Below are 23,504 nucleotides of genomic sequence, written 5' to 3' on the forward strand. Positions count from 1 at the left end.
TCAATCAGGTGTTAGCACATGTTTTAAGGCTCTTTTAATTGTTAAGTTAAAATTATTTTTGTTTCTTCTACAGTATTTAATGTAAGTTGCATTGATTGTGCACTTTACAATGGTGTTAGTGTATTGAAGTCTAGCATGTCAGTTATGTAGGTCTGTCAACTAGCTTTTGTTTTATTGCCCTGAATCTTCTGAAAACAGTTGGGCAGTACTGGAAGAAATGAGTCAGGCTTTAAGCAGCACCAAGAGGGTAGTGTCCTTGATTATTGCTGGTATAAAATTTTAAATTACATTAATTTCTAGCACCACTGCTTCTGCAATTGCTTTGACACAGAAGTGAAGACAGCTACTTTTGTTAGTCATTTAGCAAAAATGTTACTAATGTGTTGGATATACATGAGGATTTATATAGGCATTTGGAACAATGGATTGATGCTCTTCATTCTATTCAGATTATTGGAAGGTGGTTCAAAGATTAAGAGTAAGAAGCCATCTTGAGTGTCATGCCAAATACCATTGGATTCATGTTAGTTCTAAAATTTACAGTGGTAGCCATTAGAAAGAAGTTTAAAGTCACTTGCAGTATATTTGGCATAATTTAACACCTCTCTGGATGTTTTAACTTTGCATAGTGAGCTTATGAATTTAAAGAATTCTGCTCTGCTGAGCATTGATGAGGCAGGTATTGATGATAAAAGTTACCGATGGCCTGAGATCAGTATTTATATTTTGGTCAAGCTTCAAGAATGGCATATATAGCTTGATCATGCTAGTCATTTTTGTCCTGGAAATACTTTTATTACTGCCCATAATGTTAAATCTTGTCTATAACAACATCAACATGTTTGCCATCAACTATGTGGTTTGAGACTGAAAATAATCCCCTAGATATAGTTAATAAATTAACAGCATGGACAGTCAAGAACATATAAGAATCTCCACAGAGCCTTACCCACCCAAGACAGAAATACATTGGTATTGACAATGCATATTCTATGATGAGTGAAGAAGGTACTCTTGTCAGAATGACTTAAGACAGGCTTAGTCTTATTAATGAAATAAAAAAATGGGGAGAGGTGGAGAGCTTTTGTGGGTGCTTGGCAAGAATCTGACATGGGCTAAGGAGAAGGAAATGGGCTATTTGGGGTGAAGATGACATTGGTCAAGAATAACGAGTGGCAGGAATCTGACATCAGGCTAGAATAAAGAATTAGTTTCAGGCAGGAATCTAAATCTTACACTAAAACACAGAAGTAATTTCAGGCAGGAGTCTAAACCTTAGGCTAGAGCAAGGAAGTAAGTTTCAGACATGAAAATGACTTTAGACTAGGACAGACAATTTGGCTCAGATATTTTGGTCATCCTGATAAGCCTTTAGAATCAGTGATCCCAGGAATGTACACAGAATTTTATTTATTGTCTTTCTTGTTCTTTAACTATTTGTGTTTTTTTTTCTTGCTTGTTCCTTGACTATTTGCATACATTGTATTGCTAGATCCTCAACCTAGAATAGCCCTTAATATTTTCATGTAATTAAAATAGAATAAAAGCAGATAGGGCGGTGGTGGCACACGCCTTTAATCCCAGCCCTTGGGAGGCAGGGGCAGGCGGATCTCTGAGTTCGAGAGTTCGAGGCTAGCCTGGTCTACAGAGTGAGTTCCAAGAAAGCCAAGGCTACACAGAGAAAATCTGTCTCGAAAAACAAAAAATTAAAATAATAAAAAAATAAAATAAAATAGAATAAAAGAAGATAGGAGGTTGGGGTTGAGATAGCCTGTTTCTAAGGAGGGGGGAGGATTGGGGAAGGTGATGACATGTGAAATGTAAATAAATAATCTATCCAATAAAAGAAGAAAAAAGAAATTTCATTAAGAAGGATATTTTAATTCAGTTCCCACATAGAACTTATACTGCATCATTCCATGGACTTTGATAATTTACTATTTTCTTCTCACATATACCATGATTACCATTTATGAGATTTTTATGGGATGTCTGAGTATACAAATAAGTGAGCCTCTCATTTTTGTGTCTTATCTTGTACTCATATCTTTCTATTGATTTCTCTTGGCCAATGTCATTATGGTAGTTTTAGCATTAATTTTTAAATAAATCTTTTCTTTGCTGACTACCAGATTCAATGGATTATGTTCCACATTTAAAGACACACACAGTCTTACATTTAATATGATTTAAGCAGCAAAATGGCCAAGCAAATGCCTAAAATGTCAATGCTATTAAAGTCTACCTCCTCGAATAACTGTGAGTTAATACTTAGTAATTTCTTTGTTCTATTTTGGTTGTTCTCTATTTAACTGAGCAGCCTTCTGGGGCAGATTCTCCAGGGCCCTTTACATAGAAGCTCTGCTTTTCTCTACTACATACTTCTCAGGTATGGCATCTCTCTGCCTTTCTTCTTCTTCGTCCTCATCCCAAAACTGGTATCCTTATATCCTGCAACTGTATTTCCTCCCCATCTATTATCTCTGGCTTCTTTATTTACCAATCAGAATTAACTGGGGTCAGATGCCCAGATGCTACTTGTAGATCCTGTTGTGAATACATCTTTTGGGGACTCAATTAACATTAAAATACAGTTACATTGAGGCATGTAGTAAACCTGTGCCATTATTGATTAATACATAAATACTATAGATAGTATTTGTTTTCTTTTAATATATTTAATTTTTGTATATTTAAAAATGAACATATGGTTGAATGAATGCATGAATTAATGAATAAATAATTAAGAAAATATAGACATTGGAATAATTTTTAAAAACTAAATTCTCTTTTATAACCACTGATAGAGATAAAAATCTAGTTTTCCAGAAAGATTAAAACAATATATCAATTAGGAGAGGTCTTTTTTAGTAGTAGCTGATTAATAAATAATTAAACTCCACAGTTTTCTGAATTTTTGAGTGTGCTTTGATAGAATTTCAGTTTGGTGCTTCTTCCTTTTTGTTCTTTTGGCTTATTCTTGTTTTTGTTTTCATTTTTAATTGTTTGTTTTCAATGTATTTTCATCTTCCTCCTTTTGAGCGGTTTGTATATTTGTGGTTTTTTTTTTTGAGGGGGTCAAGAACCTAAGATTGAGTGAAAGTGGGAGAATGTCTGAGGAACATTTGGGAGTGGTATGATACAAAGAATATTTGAATGAAATATTGTTTTAACTAATGAAAAACTATAATATTACAAAATATATTTTAGTATTTAAATATCTTGATGCAAATTTTAAAAATCGTGGCAAGTAATAAAAATATGGATAGAAGCAAATGTGGTTTAAGCAAATCCATAGTAACTGAGAAAATCTTAAATTTCAATTCAATTTTATACACAAGGATGATAAAATGAAAGTCAGTAATAAAGAGATTTTACAATACCACTGGCTTAGTGTGGTGATCTGCATCTGTTTTGATCTTCTCATGTTGCTGAGAGGAAGCATAGTTTCAGTAATGATCTTCAAGTCTCAGATGGCAGCAGATTGAGATTCTGTATCAGACATATAATATGCATAAAAAACAACACTGGAGTAAATGTAACCTATGGAAATTTTAAACTACAATCAAAACTATACGTAGATAAATATTTCATAATGTAACTTAAAATAAGTGCTGAGAACTTTTGTAAAGAACAGTGTATAGATTAATGAAGTGTTCCACATCCTTAATCATTTAGGTAATATAATTCAAAATGACCCTGGCATTCAATATTATACCCCTCAAAATCCCTAAGATAAAAAAAATCATGTGATAGCACATGCTGTCAAGGATATAGAGCAAGGAGAACATTCCTCCAATGTTGGTGGAAGTGCAAAATTTTACAACCACTTTGGAAATCAATTTGACAGGCTCTGAGGAAACTGGGAATAGTTCTACTTTAGACCCAGATATACCTCTCTTGGGCATATACTCAAAATTTGCTACACTATACCTCAGGGTCACTTCTAACCTACATTCATACCACCTTTCTTCATAATAACCAGAAACTGGAAAAAACTTAGATGTCCCTCAACTAAAGAATGAGTAAAGAATATATGGTACATCTACACAATGGAATACTATTCACCTATTAAAAAGAAAGATGTCATGAAAATTTCAGGGAGATGGATAAAACTTGAGAAGAGCATCCTCAGTGGGGTAAACCAAAGCCAGAATGCCATATGTCATGTATAATTTTATGAGTGGACATTAGCAATAAAATACATGACAAATATGGTACAATCCACAGACCCAAAGAAATTGGGTAATAAGGAAGTTGAAATGCAGGATTCACAAATCTCACTCATAACTAGATAGTTATCAGAGGTGGATGGAGAGACAGTACTGGGTAGACAAGTAAGTGATAGGAGGACCAGGGATGGTGAACAGGTGTGGGAAGTTGGCAGGTGAAAGGGGGAGGGAAATAGAATGGAAGTAGATGGAGGGGCATCTCTGATCTACTTTCTGTAGACCAAGCATGACAAATGATATAGGGAGTACAAGAGGGTGATGTTAGCTGAGATTCCTACCAAGAGGAATACAAAGACAGAATTGGCCATCTCCTGTAGCCAGGCTGGACTTCTAGAGGAAGGAGGGTGGCATCTATTGACCCAGCAAACCTTCAACAGAAAAGTTTTTTTGTCTCCACATTGTGTCAGAACAAAATAGAGCAGAAATGGGGGAATAGTCATTTGATGATTGCTCCAACTTGAGATCAATTTCATGTGAAAGAGCCATCCTCACATTGTTAATGATATACTGCTATGCTTGCCAACAGGTCAAAAGCATAATTGTTTCCTAAGAGGCTTCATCCAACAGATTTTGAAGACAGACACAGAAACCCACAGTGAAATATCAGGTAGAGCATTCAGGGACTCTTAGGGAAGAGTGGGAGATAGAGATAAGTGAGAGGTCAAGGACACCACAAGAAGTCCCACAGTTTTTACTAACCTGAAACCTCACAGATTCAAAGAGCCTGGGCTAACAATGAGGGACCATGCAGGCAGTAGACACAGACACTTTTCACGATCCTATCAAATGCAACCTTGGTGTTCATGTGGGTCCACTAAGAAGTGTAGTGGAGATTGTGTTGTTCCCCGCTGCCTGGCTTTGCATCCTTCTACCCTAACTCTATAGCCTCTTGGGCCTCAGTGGGAGATAGTATTCCTAGTCCTACTGGAACTACATGCCTCAGGGTGGGGAGGTAGCAAAAGGGGACTCTGCTTCTTTTAACTGAATGTGAGAATGCTGGGGGCGGGGTAAGGATATGTAAAGGTATGAGTAGGAACAGAAGATAAATGGGGCTGTCATGAAGATCTAAATTGAACAATAAATTAAAAATTAATCTAAAACAAATAATGTGCAGTTATTTCAAAAAGGATAACATGACACCTGAAAGAACACAAAAATGCCACAATCCATGTGAAGACAAACTAGTTAATGAACTATCTCCATATAGTTTATGAATAAACACAATCAAATTGCAAACAAAATGCTAACAATTGAGATAATATATAGGTATCCATATTTGAGCTGTTAACAAATATTTCATATTCAAATCTTTCATATTTAATTTTATTTTTAAATAAAAATGCCTTAGGGACAGACCATAAGATTTTGACAAATACTTTTTCTGATACCTGTGTTTATGTGTTTATTCCTTTACATGGAGTGTTAAAACAGTACATAAAGCTTTTGATCATCTGGCTCTTGTACTGATAACCCATGTAAATCTCTCTGCTATTAAAATAGCAAATCAGTTGAATTCCATGTGCTAACATCTTTCACATCATAGAGATTGGCTTAAAAATCCATAGCATAAAAACAAGTTTTTATTATTAACAACACTATGTTCAATTAGCACTCTACACAAGTATTCAAGGTAGGGTGCTCTTTAGAAGAATGGAAATTGGCATAGCATTCATTTTAAATTCTTTCATTATGAAATCCCTGTATACTTTGCATTAACTCAATACAAGCCAGAGTCACTCTTTAGGAGGGAGCCTCATTTGAAGAATTGTATCCATCAGTGGCTTGGCCTGTGGGCAAGTCTGTGGGGGCTATTCCTTGATTAATGACTGAGTAGTTCTGCCCTCTGTGGGTGGTGCCATCTTTGGGCAAGTGCTCTTGGGTTCTATAAGAAAGCAAACTGCTCAAGACTGAGGAGCAAGCCAGTGCGTGGTGATTTCTCTGCTTCTGCTTCAGTTCCTGCCCTGAGTCACCTCAACAACTGGACAAGGATGCTTATGGAAGTGCAAGCCACATATACCCTTTCCTTCCGAGGTTGGTTTTGGTTGCTGCCTTATCACATTAACTGAAAGCTAGCTGGGGCTGCACGTTTAGCCACAGTTGAATTTTTTAAAATATGGAGATGGCTCAGTGATTAAGAGCATGGACTGCTTCTGCACAAGATGAAGGTTAGGCTCCTAACACCCACTTCAGTCACCTCAGGCTGCGTCTCCAGGTATCCAGTATGATCTACAAACACTAAATCACCTGATTTTAGTAAGTAGTTTTAATATATAGAAAATTATTAAAAATATATTTCTATTGTCAGAGATATCTAGAATACAGAGAAATATTATAAGAGAACTTTATTTTTCAAGGAAAAGCATGTCTCTTGACCAACATACAGTGAATATGTCCCAGATAAGTAAAGGTATTTAAGGAGAATGTGACTATCTCATACCTAGGCCAAAAGGAATGTTAAGATGAATTTGACAGCCTGTGCCAAAGTAGGTGGTATTCAATGAGAAAAACGTATTACGTTATTGTGGGTAATTATACGCTCATTATAAAAACCTTTTAAAAAGAAACCTAAGCATGTGGACTGTAAACATTGTATCCTGTCAGATTGGCTAATTAAAGGCTATACACACACACACAAAAAAAAGAAATCCCTGTATACAATACAAAGTGTTAACAGAACAAATTCAAGTAATTTAACTAATGACCACTAACACATTTTTGAAACTTTTACAAACATCCACAAAGTTGTGTCAATTATTTCCTTGTTTATACAAATGAAGATTCAAAGGACTCAAACTCAGGTACTTCTACTCAAATGCATGCATATTATTCTAAGTCAATTCTGCCCTTTATGGTATATATATATAATTTAATATAAACTAGATTAGTAAAAATAAAACAAAGACAAATATAGTTCTTATATAATGAGAAACTATGCATGTGAAATTATAAATATATATATATAAATACACGTACATTTCTTCATATATGTATATATAAATAAAATGCCACCCTAGTTTTAAAATTATATGAAAAGTAAACCTATTGTAAATATAAGGAAATGTGTGATACCTACACGAGTATATATTTAAGTACACATTACTCCAAGATATCTATATATGTATGTATATATATATGTAAATATGAATATATATACATTTACACATAAATACACATACACCCCCACATATATATGTAGAATACACTGAAGTAAATAAAAAATATAATTTTATCATACTTTGATAGTAAAATAATTAATTCAAAATAGTTCTAATAAAAATGAATCTAAAGTTAGAAAATATTTCAAATAACAAATTATCTTCTAAGATTTTTGCTTTTTTATATTAACATACATAAAACTCTTTATGTATATGTACAGACAATTACATATCTTTTTACATATAAATTACATAACTGTGTGAAGCTATTCAAAGACTTGTAACTGTTGAAGTTTCTGCTTTTTTAACTTTTTAAACTGTAATAGTTCTTTATATTCAGGTAAACTCCTATATATGATAAGAATGCTTTCTTCATCTGAGGCCTCCTTAACAGCAGTGCTCATGTGGCTACAGAGACAGGACCAGTGATCATCTTCATCCATGTACACTGGTGGCTCACGTGAAGTCATGAAAGTGGAAGGTTTAAAGAGATGCTTATTAAGGGGGTGCTGTCGCCTGCTTGTTGAGGACTTTCTGGAGTGTATATATAAGTTAGATGTTCTGCCTGGAACTGGTATGTCGACTTTAGTTAGCTTTATGAAATATTTCTGTACACGACAGGCAACCTGTTTGGCTGTCCGGTTGCCCAGTTCATCAGCAATCTTCTGCCACTGCCGAGATTCTACTTCTTCAGGAAGGTATTTAAGGAGTTCAAGTATTTAAGGAGCTCAAGTTTTTTTCTGCTCTTCAACTGACCACAGCTGGTTGAAGGTCTCAGGTTTGCTGGCATCACACAGACGACCTCATATCATCTGAGGATGATTATGGGAGCCTTCTAGCCCATCACTCAAAGGCAACATGGAGTATGAAAGGGATTCTCCCTCCTTCTTAGCGTCTGAAGGACTTTTTGGTCTAGCAGGCAATCCTACTTTATCAAAAACTAACTTAACTCTCCTAGTATGTCTTTTGCGATGTTTAAATTCTCTTTCAAAGTTCCCAAGGCTATTGGTATACTGGTCCCACATGATTTCAGACAACTGAACAACTCTCTGTGGGTATGGAAGCCCTATTATCAGCCTTTTTCTGAAGTTCCTCCACAAATCCAATAGGATTTTTTAGTGTTTCTCTCTGGTGTTTGCCTAAACTTTCCAGGTCTTGTACTGCTTGAGAATCCTGAGCCTCAAGTACAGCAATGGTCTGCAGCAGTCTCTTATAATCTTTGTTGTGTTTCAGTGCCACATGACCTGAGTCAAAGCAATAAACATCAGGGTCATCATCTTTCTCTTTCGCAGTGTGATGACTGGTACTCTCTTTGACAGATGGCAAATATCCCGTATTCATTCTGGCCTCTGAGGGTGGCTTACTTAGTCCTTCACTTCCATAGTTTTCAGAGTAACAACACAGAACCTTTTCATCTTGAGAAATTTCGACAGGATTTGTGGGAGACTCACTTATATTATCACTACAAGTTGTGTTTGTTTCATTGGGACTGAGATTATTCTCCTCAAATTGTTCATTTTCTCTGTAAGGAGATGTGTTTTTAGTGGGACTACCTCTGGTTAGGGCTGCCCTTCAAGGTGAAGTTCTCAAGGTGTATCGATGTTCTTGAGGTTCTGATAAAGGTGTCATCTGAGCTGAAACACAGTCTAGCCTAGAGGACAGTTCTGGCTCTCCAGAGACTGGCATTCATTCAGAATCTGTGGCCAGAGGGTTACTGCTGCTCTCATTACACTGTTCTTTGGAGGCACTGCTATCTCCCACCACATCTACTTCTTCCTCAGATTCTCTTAAGGATGACTGAATTTCAGAAACAGGGCCAGAAGCTGACTCAGCAGTCAGCTGATTCCAACATACCACAGGCAGACAGGCAGTTACTAGTTTGTGGTCCTCCAACTTGACCTGCACATCTGACTTTGTGCAAGGCACGAAATGGTCTATACAACTGTCCTCCTTCCTAATATCACAGAACACTGAAGTCTGGGTTTCCAAATCGCCATCTCCAGCTACTGATTCTTCCTGCAGCACACAGGAACCAGGGTTATTTTGTTTAGTGTTCCCATCAGGCTGACAGTCATCATAGTTTATAACAGCTGAGTCACTGTCATTAACACCATTGACAGTCAGCCTGTGATTTATTCTACTACTGCAGCATTAAGTGTCCCTTCCTCACTGACATTCACCTTTTTAACTTCCCTTTTCTCACAATCATCCAATATAAGACATCGACAAGCTCGGTTAGCCCCTTCAAAGACTGCATCATGGTCCACTATTGTCCTCCTGTGTTCTACTGGCTCCTTGTCTGGTTTTACAGGTGAATCTTCTTCTGAACTGTTTCTGGCTTCAGCTCCAAGACAGCTTTTACTGTTCTTTAAGATTGGCAGTGCTGGCTCTCTCTGCCTTCTCTCACAACTCTGTAGGGCCTGCCTTTCTAGGTCATCGTTTTCCAAAGAAGAAAGTCTTCTTTTTCTAAGGCTTACCCATGATTCTCAAGCACTCTGCTGTTTTACATCACAGGTTCTTTCGATATTATTTCCTTTCTGAATTGGCACAGGCTGTGGTCTCTTCTTTGGTGATCTTGATCATACTTGAGAATGAGAAGAGATCTCTTCTGGGTGAGCAATGCTACTATTCCTTAAAGTTCTACCACAAAAAGATTCATCCAAGCTGTTTAACCCCACTGTTGATCTTGTAACACGAGTAGATTGGAAAACAGCCATACTATGGCAAGTCCCATACGGTCATCATGATCCACTCACTGGGAAATCTGTACAACCAAAGATCTATCATTGTGGAAATATTATTTATTTTCCTTATATCCTGAAGGAAATGGAACTATGATCTTCAATTCAATTTAAGCTTCGGGCTTTCAGACTATCATCTCCAGCCTCAGAGAATACTAGAACCTCTTAAATGACTCTCTTTTGAAGTGTTTCCCCAGTACTTAATTTCCAAGCATCTGTATTTATCACTGTTAATGTCCATGTTACACTGAGACTTCAGGAATTATTTTTACTGCTGTACTAGCACAAATTGTTATCTCTCGTGTGCGACCGGTGACCACAGGCCACTCTGGGAGGTGCTGCCCACCCACATGGCCACCTCACTGGCTCCAGCGCCCTCCACCTCAGGAGGAGCCACAGCGGCTCCGCAGCGCTTCCCTGAACACCAGATTTTAAAACCTCAAATATTTAAACATGAAAACATCAACTGTTTCTCTGCTCAGTATGCCAGATGGAGATCTGTAAAGAGGTTTCTGAGGAACTAAGATGATCAGGTCTCCATTTAGCCCCATATGGTAGTTTATAGGTTTGACAGCATGGTGTGGTCACCAGAAAACAATATATTTTTCTTTTAGAAAGTTCAACAATAATTTTAAGAAAAGCAAAACTCAAAATGTAAACCACAGGTATGTAAGCCAAAATTTCATTTTCCCTTCAAATTAAAACAGTATGCTACAATATACACATGCAAATACGATAAGGGATTACCTGACAGGAAATACAAGAAGTTATCTATAAATTCAAAACTGAATCATAATAAAAGACCCAGAAAATTTGTAATAGAGATTAAATCTTTTAACTTCAATGATATCAGAAAATAATCACATAAATCATTTTATCTTCAAAGTTTATGCATACGGATTAAAAATGTAATAAAAGTGTATTCTCTCCACATTTATACTTAGTTATTTTTTAATAATAATACCAAGAGCATCAGATTAAGAAAATCAATAAGAAAAATATCCAGTTTTTAGTGTAATCACTCAACTGAAGGTCAAATCATTAAATATGTATATATGAAAAATCATAACCTTTTAAATATAAAAATTCTAAGAAAACCACAAATCTATTTTTAAAATGTAGAATACGTTTGGGAATACTTCATTGTGTATAATCAAAAATGCTTGGTACCATTCTAAAAATATTTTTCAAATTTTAACAAAAAAGAAAGCCAACCAAAATATATTATAGTAATTGCATGTCATGATTATTGATGTTCCTGTAGTTACAATTCATTTGATCCTGACTAAAAATGATGACAAGTGTCACAGGAGTGTAAGAGTTTAAAAATTGCAATGCAGTGAATGCCCATAGTAACTGCTCACCTCTCAATTCAGGTTTAATGTAATTCAATTTAAAAAAAATCCATTAACATTGAAGGATGTTCAAGTGGCAAGCCTGAGAACAGTCATGCTTGTGCTCCTTGTTCTTACTTCTTACTATTAAACTCACATTCAAATGAATGTGTATGCACTATAACATGGTCTGTATTCATAATGTCAATTAACATACTTATAGTGATAGTATAGTGACAGTCTGACAAATGTTTTAAGAGTACTAATCATTAGCAAGGAAACAAATCAATTATAGTATTTTAATAACATTCTTTTAAATATTTTATTATATTTGCATCCCACATGAACTGACATTAGGACCCTGTGTTCCCTTTATCTCAGGCTCTCCATGATTATTAAACATGGTGAAGATAAACTGAACACCAGTGATTAAAGGACCAAAGTTTTATCAATGAAAATTCAAGGAGACTTTTTAAAATACAACAAATCATTATGATATACTCCAAGAAAAAGAAGTGTCTCAGAAGTGGCTTATATATCCACAAGCAAAATTTATAAACACTTTTGAAATTTGAGCATGTATTCTTACATACTAAAAATAAAGATAAAGTTCAAGACTAAAAAGAATGTAATGGGGAGAGTCTAGGATTTATCCATCCAGCAGAATAATATTCAACCTTACTAATGCCTTGAAATGATAACATTTATAGATCAACATGTTAGAGTAACTCAAAAAGATGAAAATATCTTTCACTACTTTATAAATATTTTAAATCATAATATAAGTATCTGATATGCATTATGTCAGATATGGGACTCCACAAAGAGTTCACAAATGACAATTTGAGAAATCTGATCCCAGAAAACAGGGATTCTTGAGAGCTGGAATATAAAGAATTTTTTGTAAAGGGTCTTTGACTTACTCCATTCAGAGTCAAGAGTTTAGGCAGTCATTTTCCCTTTTAGTAAAAGCTGAAAGTTTATAATCCATGGTTGGAATAGTGAAGATTGTCAGTAATAAGCTACCTAGCTAATAGTCCAAGACGAGGCGGGACTCAGTTAAAATATAGTTTTTTCCTCAGATGTCCTATGGCATAATTTATGTTGTAATAAAGTTTCATAGGGGTTTTACCAATACAGACATCCTGAACTATGAGTAGGACAAATAAGTGAGGGACATTTCTAAATCCTTGGAGTAAAATTGTCCAAAGACAGGTTACAAATTAAATATTGGATAAATTTCTTAATCTCTGAAGAAAGGTCATTTTAGGTTTACAGAATGATATACCAAGAATTTGATTGCATGCATTTTGATAACTGTTGGAATACCTAGATACAGTGTTATATCTCTCTAGATGGCTTGTATAAGTAAAAGATAAAGAGAATTAATGATTAGTATATGTATAGTTTAAAAGAACACTGTCTTGACTATTTGTTCTGAAAGTACATGGTGTGCTGTAATATTGGTGAAATGTCACTATGCAGTCTAAGTAGCTTACATGTGAGGTTATCCACACCGCAAAAGGAAAATAGAGAATGATGTTTCTCTTAAATCCATTACAGAACCTTAGACATAAAAAGATCACCTGAACTAACTATAGGGTCTAGAATAACTAAATGAATTATGGGCTGTGGAAAAATTTTGAAGAACACAGCTAAAATGATGTAAATGGAAAATATGATACAAAAATTTGTTTCTTGTGAAGAAGTCAATATTGATATGAAGACAGGATCAAAACAAAGAACACACAGCATAACTATAAAAGCTATAGGTGAACCATATTTTATGTTTATTTAAATTATACATCTTATGAGGTTACTGTTTTTAATAGCTGAGTAGTACTCCATAGTGTAAATGTATCAAGGTTTTGTATCCATTCCTCTATTGCAGAACATCTGGGTTGTTTCCAGCTTCTCGCTATTATAAATAAAGCTTCTGTAAACATAGTGCAGCATATACCCTTGTTATATATTAGAGCATCTTTGGATATATGCCCAGGAGTGGTATAGCTGGGTTCTCAGATACTATGTCTTAGTTAGGGTATTAATGCTGTGAAGAGACTTCATGACCAAGGCAACTCTTATAAAAAAAAAAAAAAAACAGCATTTCATTGTGGCTGGCTTACAGGTTTAGAGGTTCAGTCTGTCATTATTAAGGTGGGATCAGGGCAACATCTAGGCAGGAATGACGTAAAAAGTGCCAAGATTTCTATATCTTCATCTAAAGTCTGCTAGTGGAAGACAGACTTAATTCCTGGTAGCTAAGATGAGGGACTTAACCCCATACCCAAATGACACACCTACTTTAGCAAGCATACACAGTCCATCACACAATACTATATCCAGTTTTCTGAGGAACCACCAGACTGATTTTCAGAGTGGTTCAACCAGCTTACAATCCCACCAACAATGGAGGAGTGTTCCTCTTTCTCTACATACTTACCAGAATCTTCTGTCAAAAGAATTTTTAATCTTAGACATTCTGACTATTGTGAGGTGGTATCTCAAGGTCATTTTGATTTGCATTTTACTTAATGAAATTGACAGGCAAATGGATGGAATTAGAAGATTTCATCCTGAGTGAGGTAATTCAGTTTAAAAAGAACACACAAGATATGTAATCACTGATAAGTGGATATAAGGAAAAAAGCTAAGAATACCCAAGATTCAACTCACAGACAATATGAACCTCAAGAAGAAGGAAGAATAAAGTGTGGATTCTTCAGTCTTACTTAGAAGAGGAAACAAAATAATTACAGGATGTAGTGGAGGGGAGGGTTCTGGGATGGAGAGAGAGGAGAAAAGAGGGCAGGTAGTTTCAGAAGTACAGAGGGTCAGGATAGTGAATGGAAGTCTTTACCATGTGGGAATAGGGATCTGAGTTTACCTATTAGAAAGTCCCATATGCCAGGAAAAAAAAAAAGAGGCTCCCAGGACCCAACATGGATGACAGTAGCTTAAATACCCAACAAAGGGGAGAGAGAACCATTAGAGACCATATCCAGTAGTTAGGCATGTCCCCCAGTTAAGGGATGGTGCCACCCACAAACATCAAAAATATTAACCCAGGATTGCTCAATCTAATGGAAATGCAGGGACAAATAGTGGATCAGAGACTGAAGGAAAGTCCATCAATGGACTGCCCCACGTAGAGATCCACCTGATCTGCATGCAGCAAAGCCACACACAAGTGCTGATGCCAAGAAGTGATTGCTAACAGGAGCCTGGTTTTGCTGTCTCCCTGAGATGCCATGCCAAAGCCTAACCAATCCAGAAGCAGATGTTCGCAGTCAATCACTGAACTATTCATGTGAACCGCAATAGAAGAGTAAATGGAAAGATCAAAGAATCTGAAGGAGTTTGCAACTGCTTAGAAAGAACAACAATATTAATCAGCTAGACACCAGAGAGCTCCCAGCGACTAAACCGCTAACCAAAGTTTACACATGGAGGGAACCTTGGCTCCAGCTGTGTATGTAGCAGAGAAATGCCTTATCTGGTAGCAATGGGAGTGCAGACCCTTAGTTCCATGAAGGCTTTATGTCCCAGCATAAGGGTATGCCATGGCAGTATGGAGGGAGCAAATGGGTAGATAGGGGAGCACCCTCATAGAAGCTGGTGGGAGGGGCATGGGATGGGAATTTGTGCAGTGGAAACTAGGAAGGAGCATATTATGTGAAATGTAAATAAATAAGCCCTTCCTCTTACTCTTTGATTATGTTACCCATGCTCAGTCCAATGTTCTTATGAATACTGATTCAAAATATTTAATTAAATTCATGCAATCTGAATCCAAGTACATCAAAATTATCCTTCACCATGATCAATAGGTACCATCCCAGAAATACATTTAAAATCTCCCCATATATGTGGCACATTCAACTTTACTTCTTTTTGTTCATTTCAGGAACATTTCTAGCATCTGGCTCTGTGTTGAACAAATCTATTGAACTTCCAAGTTTTAGCTATCTTACATCTACAGATACTACACTGGTGATACTCCTCAGTCCCATTTGGACGGGTAAATTGTTTTTTCCCTTTGACAGACTCTTCACTTGCTGCACAAAGAACCTAGGACAATACATCTGTTCCTTCTATAGTACCATTTAGTCTTCTTCTTCCCTAGTTCTGAGGTTGTCCTCTGTGTTCCTCCAGTTACTTTATTTGTAGAATAAAGAATAGAAATTTTAGAAAATTAGAATGCATTTATGCTGGTACCCTATTATCATATATATATATGATATATATATGATATATGATATATATCTATATCTTAAAGATATATATATATATATATATATCTTTAAGATATAGATACCTTTCTCCTTTCCACCAGAATATATTAATGTAAATACAACAGGTAGTGGCAACACAAATTTTCTATGTAAACTTCATGATTTCACATATGATCTTTTATATAATGATTGCCAAATCTTAGCCCTTGTAATGGAATTAATGGGTACAATGCTTAACGCCACATTAGAATTTTTTTTTAAGATTTATTTATTTCATTTATGTGAGTACATTGTCATTGACTTCACCCACATCAGAAGAGGTCATCAGATCCAATTACAGATGATTGTGAGGCACCATGTGTTTGCTGGGATTTGAACTTAGGACCTCAGGTAGAGCAGTTGACACTCTTAAACTCTGAGTCATCTCTTCAGCCTGCCTGAATTTGTAAAGATATATGCATTGATTAATGAAGACATATATCATGTCTAGGAAAAAAAATTCCTGATAATTAAAATATTGCTAACTACAAATGCCTAGAGAGATCATGGTCTCTAGAGGGGAAGATAACACTGTAAATTTCCTAAAACAGAATGGTTTTGGGTTATAAATATTTCTCATTATATCTACAGTTGAGTTTAGGTCTAACTCTTTGCCAAAGATAAATCAATCTTAATTTTGTAGCATTCAGAGTGCATTACAGAATTATACAACTGTTCTTCATACAGATACCAGCTGAAAGTAATGTTTCCTTCATCAGTATATTTCTCAAGTTTTCTTATAAATATTATTAAATTGGAAAATATGAACTAAATTTTAAACAAGGAAGCTTGTTATTCAGTAGATATGTACTATATTACAGAGAATGAGTTATTGAAGGATAACAGTACCCATATGACATATCAGTAAAAGAAAACACATACAGAACAGCTATAGGAATATTAGGTCAGGGAAAGAAAAAATTTCATAGCCATATTCTAAAACTTTTGCTATGAAATGTATTTTTCATATGTGCTACATATTTTGGCAAATCAAGTCTTCATAAATGTCCTATACATGGCCTACACCAAGATAAGAGCGTAGAATAACATAGACTATCATAGAATGTGAGAATGTCAAAAGCCTCCATTCATAGGGAAAGAATAACAAGCAAATATTATCTGATAAGAAATAGAAAATTAATATTCATTACATAGTCATTAAGGATGTGTTCTTGACCAGGAATTTAATTTTAACTGGTCAATGTTAAACATGTATGAACAACTCTAATGGATCAGTGAACTATATTTATTCCGATGTGATAAAAGCATATAAAGAGACACACAAACACACACACATGTATATATGTAGAAGTATACATGTATAAACACAAATATACATATGCATACAAACATGCATGTGCGTATATGCAAATATATACATAGCATATATACAAATATATGAGTATGTGCACATATTCACATATGTCATATATTTATTCTCTATATATGTATATTTGACATAAGTGACATATATATGTGGAGAGAGACAGACAGAGAGAGAGAGAGAGAGAGAGAGAGAGAGAGAGAGACAGAGCGGGATAGGTGTAGATATAGATTTGTCACTAGGTACATTGGGGACTGGATGAATAAGAGGGGAAATGATAAAATATTATTCAGGTATGAAATAATATAAATACATATTAAAATTACTTTTATTAATCAATATTTCTTTTCATTATTTCATGTTAACCAGCTTCCATTTGAACTCACAAAGCAAAAAAAAAATTAATATATGCATGCATAGAAATTACTAGGTAATTTGGTGAAACTTATAAAATCATTGCACCTATCCTATTTACAATGAACATACATTTATAAGATTAATTTCATTTATTTGATCATTCAGAAGGAACAGGAATTTGCATGAAAAAATTACAGAACTCTATACAATTATGAAGGGCATATGAGTAGTACTCAAACAAAATAATGGAAATAATACAGTTGTTGATTATATATGTATAACTCTAAATGGAAGCATAGATACACCCTTCATGTAGTTTATTTTCTGTGTAAATGTTTGGGGGACTCTAGATTACCCTTAATTCTTCACCGCTTTTCCAAAAGGAAAACATCTCAGGTGATAGAGGGCCATGTATCCAGAAACTTTTATTTGTTTATCAGTGTTTCAACGATCATGTTGTCCAATATTACTGAAAACATCAACCAATCTAATTTGTACTTTTGAGTATGAAAATAATATTGCAAAAGAATAGAGGATTGTGGTGCTCATTCCTTTATCACATCTTTAGCCTACCTTTAGTTTGACAATTAGACTTTCAGCATGGCTGCCCACTGTGACTCAGTCTGTCGTGTGGAGAGGAATTCTTATCCTTACAGATGTAGCAGCATAGTACGGTCTTACATTTTTCTCTTTTAGAATTTCTTTATCATATAACCATGTTGTCATTCTTGGTTGGCATGTTAATGCGGGTTCCACATGTACCTATTTAGAGCCATGATGTTTTGGGGCAGATGCATAAAAAATAATTTACCATGTAACTAGAGGAGCTAAGAAATTTTTTTAATTTCTAATTTCAGGGGGAATAAAGGGTGATGTTGCTATCCAATGTCACATATTTCTAAAATCCAAAGTTATAAAACAGTTCCAGTGATCAATTTCAATCAATTTCACAGAATTTGGTACAGATGAAGAAATGTGCCATGAATATCCAATGGAAAATAATAGTAGAATTTGGAATCCAATACCCATAATGAGTTCTTATTAAGAAGTACACACTGTGTTTTGCTTTATTTTCTGAACTGCCTGAGTAGCATCTTCAGTTTTTCCCCATTATCAACGGGTTGTCATAATATTTTAATCTGGAATTCCAAAAGAAACAAAATTGGGATTTCAATGAACCTAATTCAGAAGGACAAAGACCAACAAAACTAAATGGAAATGCTGTAGGTTTTGTGGAGAAAATGGATCATTGATATAGCTTTGATGTGACAAAGTATTTTGTAGCCACACTTGTAATCAGTGTTGAGAGTTATTCAAAATCTAAAAAAAAACCCTAGTATATATTCTAACTGTATAATATGTAAATATTTATCCAAACTCTTCTGCTCTATGCTCCGATAGTCTCTTCTCTCATAGGGTCTAATTCCCCACTCTCCAAAAGTCTTTATCTGTGATTTCTTTACACTCTGATCTCAAATAAATAAATGGAAAGAAAATATTTTAAGGTTATGCTGTAAAATTTTATTTAAGGTTTCGTAGTTTGCTCATTGGATATGCTTAAACATCAGTATAATTTACTGTAAGGGTAAAAATTAAAACAGCTCAGCAGAGACCACAAACAACTTGGCAAAGACCGCAGGACAGCTTGCTGAGCTTGCTGAGAATAGCCATAATAAAAATATCAAGCCCCTCTAGGGACGAGGTGACCAGAAATGTAGAAACAACCAAAGACATATCTTGACCAGTCTAAACATGCCCAAGTGAGTAATGGGCCACCTGGTGTTTATCCTAGAAGGTCTGAGACTTCATAGACAAAAATAGTGGGCCATCCAACCTGTCAAAATGATTGCTTACACAAAGTGCTGATGTTTGAAATATCCAATCATATGTAACCGCGCCAGAATTTCCCGCTTTTCCCTTCCCCCTTGTGCCTCCCCCTATAAAGGTTCTAAACTTCCTGGGGTCTTCATCGAAATTCTCTCCCCTGCGTGGGATGAGTTTCGATCCAAGGGCCCTTGTTAGTAAACTGCCTTTTGTCATTGCATCAAGTCAGTCTCTTGTTTCTCCTTGGGTGTGCACTAATTGGGACTTGAGATGGGGTCCTCTTTCAGGGTCCTTACACTACAACAATATTTGGGTTTAAATTTGTATAGTAAAATGCATTAAACTAAGTTTAATTTAATATATTAATTAATTTTCTTTAATACAAAAATTTTAAGTATATGTGTCTAAGTACAATTGTTTAGGGTATACTTACATGTGTAAGTAATTCTTTCAACTTCATATATGTATATGCACATGTAATTTGGATGCAACTCCTCATAAATTGCAACCACGTTGACGTGGCTTACAACCTGCAGTGTAACTTTTCTATCTTAGGAAGACCAGATTGTATTAAGTACCAAACTTCTTAGTCCTAGTGAACTCTCAGTTTATTGTAACTCATTTTAGTCTACAAAAGCTAGTTCATATTTTATGATTATTCAGATTTTTACATGATGATAGAAATTCAAAGAAATATTTCTACAACATACTATATGTGTTATTTAACATTTGTTTAAAATATTTATTATATGATGATGAAATTTTAAAGTTGTAATATTTCACAAAAGGTAGTTAAAAATCACATCTAAATAATTATGCCTTTTCTAGTTCTTGGATGCATGAATGAATGCTGTTTCTTTCTCCTATTGCAAGCTACCAGGGGATCAGGGTTCACCTCTGGGCTGTCTCTTCAATGAATTTGGTATAACAAAAATGTGAATATTATGTAATATGGACAATTTTGAAGTTATTTTGTACTAATCAACTTTAATTCTGGCTCTGAAAATTGGTTATTGATCATAATTTTCAGAAATAGGCATGTCTTCATAACACATTGTCAATAACAAAATATTTCACTTATAAACTATTGAGCATGTTTAAATATCATAAGTTGCTGTTAGTGTTTGAATGTCTATGGTTAGTTGATCTTAAACCATAAGACATTATTCCATTCTGAGATAGAAAAGACACATGACAAGAGCTGGACACCACAACAGATTACTAAAAATCCTTTTTAGTTGGGCTATATTAATTTTAGATACGTTGAATTGTTGAATTGTTTACATGGTTAGTTCTTGGATTACCTTATTGATAAGTGATAGACATTTTTTAAAATAAGTCATATGGGAAACTGTTATGTTCTCTAATGATATACCATATAAAAATCAGATAAAGTTCTAGTCTATGTATAAATTAAATTTATTGATTATAAAGTTCCCTTGTCTTATTAGGTCTTCAGTTTAGAACCGTTTTTCAGGCTCATACATAAGACGAATGGAATCTAAAGTCCTAATTATATAATAGCTACTAAAGTTTAAAAACATAAGATGATAGTAAGTCATGATAAATATTGATACAATTAGTTATGTGATCAAGCTTTAAATTGACTGCTCTTCTATGTATGTGAGTTATAATTTAGAACAGATAACTATAAACAAAGATTGTTTAAGTCAGATATGCTAGTGTTCAAGACTGTCAGAGAACTCCTGAACATGGCATATGTTTAAACATATTTGACAGAGACTTCAAAATCCTAGCAATGACCTTCCTTAATGTGTTCAATAAGATATAGGCACCACAATAAAGATCTACACCTGGATATTTATATGCCAACCACTGTACAGACCTATTGCTGTACCCTCTGCTAGGGACAGCATGAGCTGTTTTGGGCCCAGACTTAGCTGTGTGCAAAAGGGAGATTTAGATGTCTTTATGTTTTAAAAGAGAAGCAGAGGTCATTTCATATATGTAAGTCCTCTATCAAAACAAACAAATAATAAATAAAACTAAAAAGAAAACAAAACAACAGCAACAACAAAAGAAAGGAAATAAATTTTAATAAAATAATTTATTTAGATAATAGTTTACTCTTCTCAAATCTCTGATCACATTGATCACTAATCTAATTGTAGCTTGTCACCTAGAGAACAAGTGACAACTAGCTCTTACCCCAAGATAATGCACTAACATGCTTGTTCACTAATCAATTCATTTGTTAGTTACAAATTATAAATATCTTATTTATAAAGGGAAACATGATTTCCTTTTTCAAAGAGTATATGTTAATAGATAAACAAATTTTGATGTAACTTTTAACTATTCCTTTCTGTAAAGAAATTCACTATACAGTTACTACTCCCAATAATCAACCACCTATGTCTAATTTATGACAAATATTCAGATAGAAAAAGAGATATAAGTTTATGTAAAGTCTGAGGAAACAGAAGCTTACCTTATGAGGATCTAAGAAAAATATTTTAGTGTCTAAGTATGTATTTTAATGTTGGTAAATGTGAATTAAAGAGTAAAAGATGATAAAAAAGTATTTAAGCTACATAAAAAGAATAAAAATTGTTCAGATTTCTTTCCCTCCCTATGTCATATCAGCACCTCAAGACCTCAAGAGTTCTAACAGTGATTGACAAATTATTCGGCTATCTCTGACAAAAAATTCCATGATATGATCCAGTATCATAATTACAAGCTCAAGATTTCATGTTTCCACTGGTTGTGTTTTAATTATAGAATGAAAAAGTTTCCTCATAGTGCTAAATCACTATATACTCATTATTCCAGCTAAGTTAAGAAGTCCCTGTGGCATGGTTTATAGTCATACTGAAAACCAAGATTCCTTTAAACTTTTTGAAATCCACTTAGATCAACCTGTCATGGATGTCAAACAGACTCCAGACAAGTGCTTTTGTTAATCAACAGCCTAAAGTGCTTTTGTTAATCAACAGCCTAAAGTTTCCATTGACTCCCTATTCCAGAGTTTGAGATGGTTTCCCTTTCCCTATTTGGGATTGAAGTTTCTATTTCTTCCCAAATCCCTGTTTGGGGTACTGAAGTTCATATATATATATGTGTGTGTGTGTGTGTGTGTGTGTGTGTGTGTGTGTGCGTGTGTGTCTGTGTGTCTGTGTGTCTGTGTGTGTGTGTGTTCTTAAAAGGCTTGTGAGATACAGGCTTTTGTTCTTATAGGGGCAATAATAACAACAGGACTAAAAGTTAGAAGTATGTAACAGGTACTCACACTGGGTAAGATCCTGAAGGCAGGAGCTGATGCAAAAGACTTGGAAAAGTGCTGCTCACTAGCTTGCTTATCATGGATTTCACTATCTGCTTTCTTATAGAATCTGGGACCATTATCCAAGGGTACTACCCCCAGTAGACTGGTCAATCCCAATCAACCACTGTTTAAGAAAAAGTTGTATAGAGTTGACTACAGACAGATCTTATGGAGATGCCCTACATTGATGAGTCTAGATTATGTCAAGTGGAAAATATCCAGCAAATATAGCAAAAAGTGTAATGTCTAAACTTAAATTACACAGTACATGAATGCTTTGTACAGACATAAAAATGTAGGTGGAAAATTTTGCCTTTCACTTAAATAGGTTCAATTTTCCATGAAGTTCCATAACAAATTTAATTATTAAATATACAGAACCTTTTATATCTGAATAGATTTTTTTCAAGACTGTGTAAAAAAATCACATTAAGAGTGATTAAAAATAATAATACTGTTATCATCAGTATTATAACTTGACACAATTCTGTTCTGCCTATTTATTGGAGTATACCACTGTAAGTTAAGTACCTAATAAGAGAAGTGAATTTGGTGTTCAAATTTTGTCAAAACTTGAGGATAACCAGTCTTGTAATTTTAAGCATACAAATCATGATCGCAGATTTTTATCTTTGCTTCAAATATATATCATTTACAGTATAAACAACTGCAGGTTGAGTGTGAGTGAATCAGGCAACATGATGTGTTACCACTTATATTTATACTAATATCTTTTTTATTGCAATGTTATTGATAAGTTTAACTTAATGACATCTCACAGATATATTGCTAGGTAGTAGTTAAGGAAGAAACCTATGCTCTCAGAAAGTCTTATATGGGAAATAGATAACATTGGATCCTTGTGCCATTTTTATTGCATTAAGTCAAGTATATGTCACATTTTTTTTCTTATCGTGAGAATTTATGAATCACTCTTTTTTGTCACTAGTGGATTACTATTTATTCATCTGATC

At 34.6% G+C, this 23,504-nt stretch overlaps 1 pseudogene; it reads right to left on the reverse strand.

The window, feature by feature from the left end:
* Positions 1–7,653: 7,653 nt before the first annotated feature.
* LOC114636701 lies at positions 7,654–10,113 on the reverse strand (annotated as a pseudogene).
* Positions 10,114–23,504: the final 13,391 nt, after the last annotated feature.

The sequence above is a fragment of the Grammomys surdaster genome, unplaced genomic scaffold (assembly GCF_004785775.1).
Source record: "Grammomys surdaster isolate TR1022 unplaced genomic scaffold, NIH_TR_1.0 124821, whole genome shotgun sequence".
Classification (NCBI taxonomy): domain Eukaryota; kingdom Metazoa; phylum Chordata; class Mammalia; order Rodentia; family Muridae; genus Grammomys; species Grammomys surdaster.